General features: G+C 40.1%; 1 non-coding gene across 1 annotated transcript; it reads left to right on the forward strand.

The window, feature by feature from the left end:
• Positions 1 to 1,169: 1,169 nt before the first annotated feature.
• LOC112534326 lies at positions 1,170 to 1,276 on the forward strand. The gene has a single exon (XR_003078622.1). It is a non-coding gene; the product is annotated as a small nucleolar RNA R71 (small nucleolar RNA).
• The last annotated feature ends 6,536 nt before the right edge of the window (positions 1,277 to 7,812 follow it).

The following is a 7,812-nucleotide window of genomic DNA, read 5'->3' on the forward strand; positions in this document are numbered from 1 at the left end:
TCTAAAACACTGCGGAGCACTCTTCTTTAAGCTTAACATAGGCTACCTCCTCCAACTTCCTTTTTCTACTAAGTATGTCCTTTAAGAACTTGGCATACTTCGGCATCTGCTTCAATGCATCAATAAAAGGCAAGTTAATATGCAGTTGTCTAAAAATATCCAAAAACTTACTGAACTGCTCTTGTGCTTCTGCTTGTTTGACTCTAGCAGGATAAGGAATCTTAGGTTAATATTCCCTGACTGGGATTAATTTCACCTTTTGTCCCTCAAGTTCCTTAACCTTACTGCTCGCCTCAACCTGCACATTAATAGTAGAGTCATAAAAAACAAGCTTAGAAGGAGCTGAAACTAACTTACCTGAATGCAAAGTGATGACGTTCACGTGCTCCCTCGGGTTAAACTCAGTGATGTTAGGGAGCGCTCCTTGTTGCCTCTCAGATAACATCTTAGAGATTTGGCCAATCTGGGTCTCCAAGTTCTGAATCGAGGCCCGCTAATTCCTAAGTGCACTATCAGTTTGCTGGAACCTCATCTCCATAGACGTCACAAACTTCATCATAAGCTCCTCTAAATTTGATTTCTTTTCTAGTGGAGGAGGAGCTTGTGCAGGCCCAGCTAGCTGCTACTGTGGCTGCTGATGAAGTCTCTGAAAACCAGGTGGATCGTGAGCATTATTGTTCCTCTAACTGAAGTTGGGATGATTGCGCCACCCAGGGTTGTATGTGTTATTGTAAGGGTCGTTCTGATGCCTTGGGGCATTCCCCATATAATCAACCTGCTCAACATCAGAAGATACACCAGAAACAGATGAAAAAGTAGAGGAAGATGAAGCAAACATACCTCCTGCAGTACAGTTCGCATTGTAGTGCGGGCCATCACAAAACTCATAGCCAATGTTCGCTGCATGAACTGGCATCTGGAGTTGGTTAATCTTCTTGGCTAGAAGCTCTACATGAGCTGCCAAGGCTGCTGTAGAATCCACTTGGTTGACCACTAGTCGGCTCCTAGAGGATTGCCACTAATAATTGTTCATGGCCATTTCCTCTATAAAGTTTTGAGCCTGCTCGGGCGTCTTACTGTTTAGCGCCCCACCTGCTGCAGGATCCACCATTTGCCTTGTCGTAAGGTTCAACCCGCTGTAGAAAGTCTGAACCAGCATCCACACTGGCAATCCGTGATATGGGTAGCATCTCAACAGGTCCTTGAACCTCTCCCATGCCTCGTACATGCTTTCATCATCAAATTGCACAAAAGAAGATATGTCATTTCTAAGTTTAGCATTTTAGCGGGAGGAAAATACTTATATAAAATTTTTTCGGCCAACGCCTTCCAAGTAGTAATTGTCTGCTGTGGAAGAGATTGCAACCATCTCTTGGCTCTATCCCTCAAGGAAAATGGAAACAATCTCAGCCGAATGGCGTCATCGGTTGTTCCATTTATCTTGAATGTGTCACAAATCTCCAAAAAGTTAGAGATATGAGCATTGGGATCCTCGCTGGGGAATCCTCCAAACTGCACGCTCTACTGAATCATCTAGATAACATTGGCTTTTATTTCAAAATTGTTGGCCGCTACAGCAGGTCTGACTATACTAGTTTTCGTCCCATCCAAAGATGGTCGAGCAAACTCGTACATCATCCTCTGATCGTCATCGGCCTAGGGGTTGTGGTTCTCCATCACGTCAGCTCCTTGAACCTGAACTGTAACTCCATCCTCCTCCTCAACTGCCTGTAAACGTCGTCTCAATAATCTGAAAGAGCGCTCGAGGTCAGATAAGGGTTCTATGGGATCAGGGTTAGAGCTCCTAGTCATAAACTACTTGAAACAGACAACCAAACAACCACCAATCAACAAAAATAATAAAATAAAGAATAAAGAATAAAGAAATAAACAAACAATGACTAAAGTAACACAAAAATAATTCATTTTAGTTCACCGTTACAGTTCCCCGGTAACGACGCCAAAAACTTGATGGGCTACTGATGCAACCTACACCTAAGGTAGTGAACCTATCGATGTGGCCTAGCACTAGTGAGTATCAAGGTCGTATCCCTGGAGATCGGGTGAACCTAAAGTTACTACTGTAGTTATCTAGTATGAAATAAGGTGTGAGAAGTCTAAATTAATTAACTAATGACTATGAATGCAAATAAATGAATGAACGACAACTAATAATCGAAAGACAACTGTAACAAGAGAAACAAACCCAAAGGGGACCTAAGTGATGGAATTCTAAGGTTGATTTTATAAATTACCAATCTTGCTTACCCGTGCCTAAATCCTAAATCGAACTCGGTTCCTCTCTCGAGCTCACCGAGTTCCTAAACCTGCACTAACCTAATGGAATCTCTCCTATCAGATTATTATAGATTAGCGTTAAGCGTGATTTAGAACTATTAGAAGTTGTTAGTTCTTAATCCGGCGAGTAAATTAACCTTATCTCTAAGTGTTAACTACCAGTTCTTACTGTTCAAATTCCAGTTGTAACAAGCATTTCTCAATGTCAAGAAACAACCTAAAAGACAATTAATTCAACGTCTCAAATTAACTGCATCAAACTTTATTACTAAACAGCAAGAAGATTAGAAGAATGACATTTAAAAATCTAATAACTAAGCACAATCCATCAACAAAGGTGAACCCCAATGGGTTCGGCAGCTTTTGTTATTCATAATGAAAGAAACAAATATAAAAGGAAATAAACAACAAAAAAGGAAATAGAACATGTAACCTCTCTTCTCTCGAATCAGAGTGGAAATGTCACAAGCACCAACTCTGAAGCCAGCCTCAAGTATGGATCTCGGATGTCTAGGTCAATCGTCTAGAACCTTCAATCTTTGCTTGAATCTCCCAAATCAATCCTCTGAAATGACAGTGGTCTCCCAAAATGTCAAGAACAGAGGTGTAGAAGTGAGGGGTCGCGCACGTAGAGAAGTCTAGAAATCAGAAGCGGAACCCCGACTCATTTTATGTGCGCCTACTTATAGGCAGAAGTGCCCTAGCCCATGCCATGGCCCGTGCCAATATGCACTGCCCATTCAACGGGCAAGAGAGGCTGTGCAAATATGCACGGCCATGCAAATATGCATGGCCATGCAACTGCCTGTGCAAAAGCCTTGAATTGTGCACCAACAAGGAATTGAATCCGAAAAACATCTAGTATGCATAAATCATCCACATAGCTTGGTTTCTGCCCGAAAATCAATCAATTTCCCATCAAGGAGTCTGAAAACCTGAAAAACTCAGAAACATACCAAAGTGCGATCAAACATGAATAAATATGACTCAAATACATGAATAAATGACTGATAAACAGTCAATAAATATGCATAGAATCATCTACATCAGTAGGCCACGGTTTCACGCCCTAGGAGTTCCTTACACTTTACGTCAAAAGGTCAAGTTCCCTCATAAAGGCGAAATAGTGATTACCAACGTGGAAGGTGGTAAAGTTGTCTCGGCCATTTAAGAAGTTGTCAAGGAGCTGGAAGCCTCTATTGGATTTTATGTTGCTATTCTTTATGAGGACTATATGGACCCAAAAGTAGCCAGCTTGTTCAAGAAGATGGATTCCATGCTTGGAATGGGGCTGAGAAAGAATTAATAGGGCATTATAGAGTTGCCGAACTTTAAAGGTCAAAAGACTTGACCTAGGCTGGGTACCACGAAGATGAAGACAAGGCTAAACTAAAGGGTAAGACTCTAAAAGACATATTTTTTCAGGACTACAAACCTTACTCTAGGGAGTTGAACCTATTACAGTAGCTAAGACTGAGGTGCCAGGATTCGAGATATTCAAGAACCTAATCATTGATAAGATGGCCAAGCTAAGTATCATGGAAGTCCGTGAGAAGGTTACCACCAAGGTAGAGGGGCTGAAGCTAGAAGAGTTCATCTCTCTACCTGAAAAGCTGAGTCAGTAAGAGCTAGCTACTCTGATAGAGGAGTATGTCATTGATGTATTCTATGACGATGTAGTCACGTCCGATTTTTATGAAGATGATGTTTCTTTTATTTCTAAGATTAATGATATAAACTCAGACTTTGCTTGCTTATGCGATATTTTTTCTGATGGTAATATGTATTTTAATAATCATGACATGTGTATGTTTGACATTAATTCCATTCAGATTGATTCATTTAATTTAGGCATAAATGAAAATCCAAGGAATGTTTTGATAGCTCATGATATAACTCCTGAGGAGAGGAGAGAATTAGAGAAAATAATAGAAAGAAGAAAAGAAGTGTTTGCTTGGTCTTATTACGACATGCCAAGGTTAGATAGAAAAACAGTGAGCACCACATTCCAACCTATTCGCACATCAAGCCGATTAGGTAGAAGATCAGAAGATTAAGACCTGAATAGGCATAAAACATTTGAGAAGTCCCTACGCAGGTGAAAGCCAATTTTCTCGATGTGATTGACTATTCAGAATGGTTGGCGAATATCGTCCTAGTCCCAAAGAAAGATGTAAAAGTAAGGATGTGCATAGACTATCGGGACCTGAACAAGACATGTCCTAAGGAAAACTTTCCCATTTCTCACATAGATGTGATAGTCGACAGTGCCGCTTCAAGTGTGATGTACTATTTTATTGATGGTTTCTCTAGGTACAACCAGATCATAATGGCAGTGGTGGACAAGCTGAAGGACGTCATCCATTACCAAATGGGGTACGCACTACTATAAGGTTATGCTTTTTGGACTAAAGAATGTAGGGGAAACTTATCAGAGAGTAGCCACTATCTTGTTTCATGACATAATACATAAGGAGGTGGAGGTGTATGTAAACGATATGATGGTAAAGTCTGAAACAAGGGGAGGATATTTCCAAGCTCTTAATAAGTTCTTAGAATGAGTGGAAAGGTATAACTTGAGGCTTAATCCAAAGAAGAGCATATTTGGAGTAACATCACAAAAGTTACTAGGGCATATAGTCAGTTAGTGGGGGATAGAAATCGATCCGACAAGGTAAAGACTATTCAGGAGATGTCAGCACCGAAGATAGAGAAAGAGATCAAAGGATTTCTAGGATGTCTACAATACATAAGCAGGTTCATTTCCAAGATCATAATGGTCTCTGATCCCATATTCAAGCTTTGGAGGAAACACCAACCCATTATATGGGATGAACATTATGAGAAAGCCTTTGATAAGATTAAAGAGTATATGATAAAGTTGCTAGTACTGAAGCCATGGAAAGATGGAAAACCATTGATTCTATACTTGGCCTTGGAAGAGGAAGCCATGGGGGTAATGGTAGTGTAGTGTGGTTTTAATGACGTGGAGCATGCGGTCTATTATTTTAGTAAGAAGTTGTTGCCTTATGAGTTAAAGTATAACCTCATGGAGAAGACGTGTTTGGACATGATATGGGTTACGAGGAAATCGAGACACCAGTTCCAGTCTTATAAGGTGCAAGCCATTTCAAAAATAGAGCCACTGAAGTATCTGTTCAAAGCTCTATCTCTTATAGGAAAGTCGGCAAGATGGTTGGTACTTCTAACAGAGTTTCATATCGAGTAGTAAAAGGTAGGGCTATAGCAGAGTTCTTAGCTCAGGATGCAATTTAGGGAGATGACCCTTAGGATTTGGAGTTTTCTGATGAAAATCTGATGTGCATTGTTTTACACATGTTTCTATGCCTAATTACTTGCGTTTTGTGCATATTTATCTTGTTTTATGCCAGAATCACCTGTCTTTTAGTTCCTTTCATGTTTCAAGTGATCATTGATGAACACTATTACTGTTTGAGGGCGATACATGCGAAAACGGACTGGAATTCAACAAAATTGGATAAAGGCTTGCATTTCAAGGTTGAGCATGACCTAGGTCAAGGCAATGCTGATCAGCACGGCCTAGACTCTGGCCGTGCTAAACCATTGAACTTTGATCTTTAAATTTGGCTTTTTGGCATGGTTTCCTAGGCCATCACGGCCCGTGGTGGCTCAGCACCGGCGAGCACACGGTTAGGGAGGGAGGGCTTGATTTTGGACTTAGAGGCTCAGAACTTCCTAGACTCTGCCCGAGCTGGTCCAACACGGGCTTGACCACGGCCCTGTTGAATTAATTATATAGGCTTTTCCTCTTTGTTTTGAGGGGTTCGGCATTCCTGACCTTAGATGTCATATACGCACGCGAGCCATCTCTTTTCAGACTTTGACGCTTGACTTTGGGAGACAATTTCACACATTGAAGGACGAATTTCAATGGTTCAAGCATCGCATTGAAGATCAGGAGTGGATTTTAAGGCATTCAAAAGGCAATTCGAGGTTCATTATTCAGACTTTGAGATTGAAGATTGTTCATCTGATTTGAAGAAAAATGGTGTACATGTTTCTAATTTTCTCTTATGTATTTCTTCTTTATTTTATTTTGTTCATTAGCATGAGTAGTTAGAGGTGCTGAACCCATTGGGGTTCCTTTGTTTGTTGTATTGTACTTCATGTTTATGAGATTTTGATTATCAATTCTTGTATTCTTCTTGCCTTCAGTATTAATAAGATATTGCATTATTCATGAGACGTTGTGCATTGTGTTCTTTAGATTGCTTTCAGTAATTGAGAAATTCATTAAGTTATTAGAATTTTAAATAGCAAGAACTGATTAACAATCACTTAGAGATAAGGGTAATTAACTAGCCGGATTAACAATTAACAACTCTTAATAGCAGTGGATTAATCTTAAGGCTAACCTAAAATCAATCGTTAGGAAGAGATTGCGTCATTTAGGTTCTTAGGCTTAGGAATTTGGTGTTCTCGAGAGGGAACTCGAATTCAATTTAGAATTCGCTCACGGGTATTATAATTGGTAATCAATCTAATTTCTGCCTTTGTTAAAATCCAACTAGCCTAGGCCCCCTTTGGGTTTGCTTTCTTTTCTTGATTGTTTCATTAAACCTTTACAGATTGCTTGGCATTTAGTTAATCATTTAGCTTGCACCTAGTCATAGATTAGTAACTTCTTTACTATTAGTTTAAGGTTAGATAACATAAGATGCTGGAGTAGTTCTAGGCTCACCCTTTCCCGAGAATACGACCTTGATACTCGCCATTAGTGCTAGTCAGCATCGATAGGTTCACTACCTTAGATTGTAGCTGCATCATTAGCTCATCAAGTTTTTGGCGCCGTTACCGGGGAACTCTTTGTGTGAACTAAAGTGAATTTGTGTTTGTGTTACTCTAGCCATTTTTGTTTTCTATCTTTTGATTCTTTATTCTTTTATTCATTTATGTGTTCTTTGGTTGCTGCCTCTTAATTTCAGGTAGTTTATGACCAGGAGCTCTAATCCTATTCCTGTAGACCCTCTTATTGAACTAGAGTGATCCTTCCGTCTTTTGAGGAAGCGTCTGTAAGAAGAAAAGGAGGCGCGGATATAGATTGAAGCCTTTGTGAATAGACCAGCAGAGATGGGAGACAACAACAACAAGGCTGCGAATGAAAATAGGACAATGTACGAGTTTGCTAGACCTTCTCTTAAGGGGACACTGACCAGTATATTGCACCCACCTGTGGCAGCCAATAACTTCGAGATAAAGTCGAACGTGATACAAATGATCCAGAATAGTGTACAATTTAGGGGACTGTCGAGTGAGGACCCAAACGCTCACATAGCCAATTTCTTGGAGAACTATGATACCTTTAAGATAAATGGAACGACTGATGATGCCATTTGGTTGAGGCTGTTTCCATTTTTATTGAGGGACCGAGCGAAGAGATGGTTGCAATCACTCCCAACCAACACTATTACGACATAGAGTTCTTTGGCTGATAAGTTCTTATATAAGTATTTTCCTCCTGCTAAAACAGCT

Source organism: Ricinus communis, chromosome 4, assembly GCF_019578655.1.
Source record: "Ricinus communis isolate WT05 ecotype wild-type chromosome 4, ASM1957865v1, whole genome shotgun sequence".
Lineage (NCBI taxonomy): Eukaryota > Viridiplantae > Streptophyta > Magnoliopsida > Malpighiales > Euphorbiaceae > Ricinus > Ricinus communis.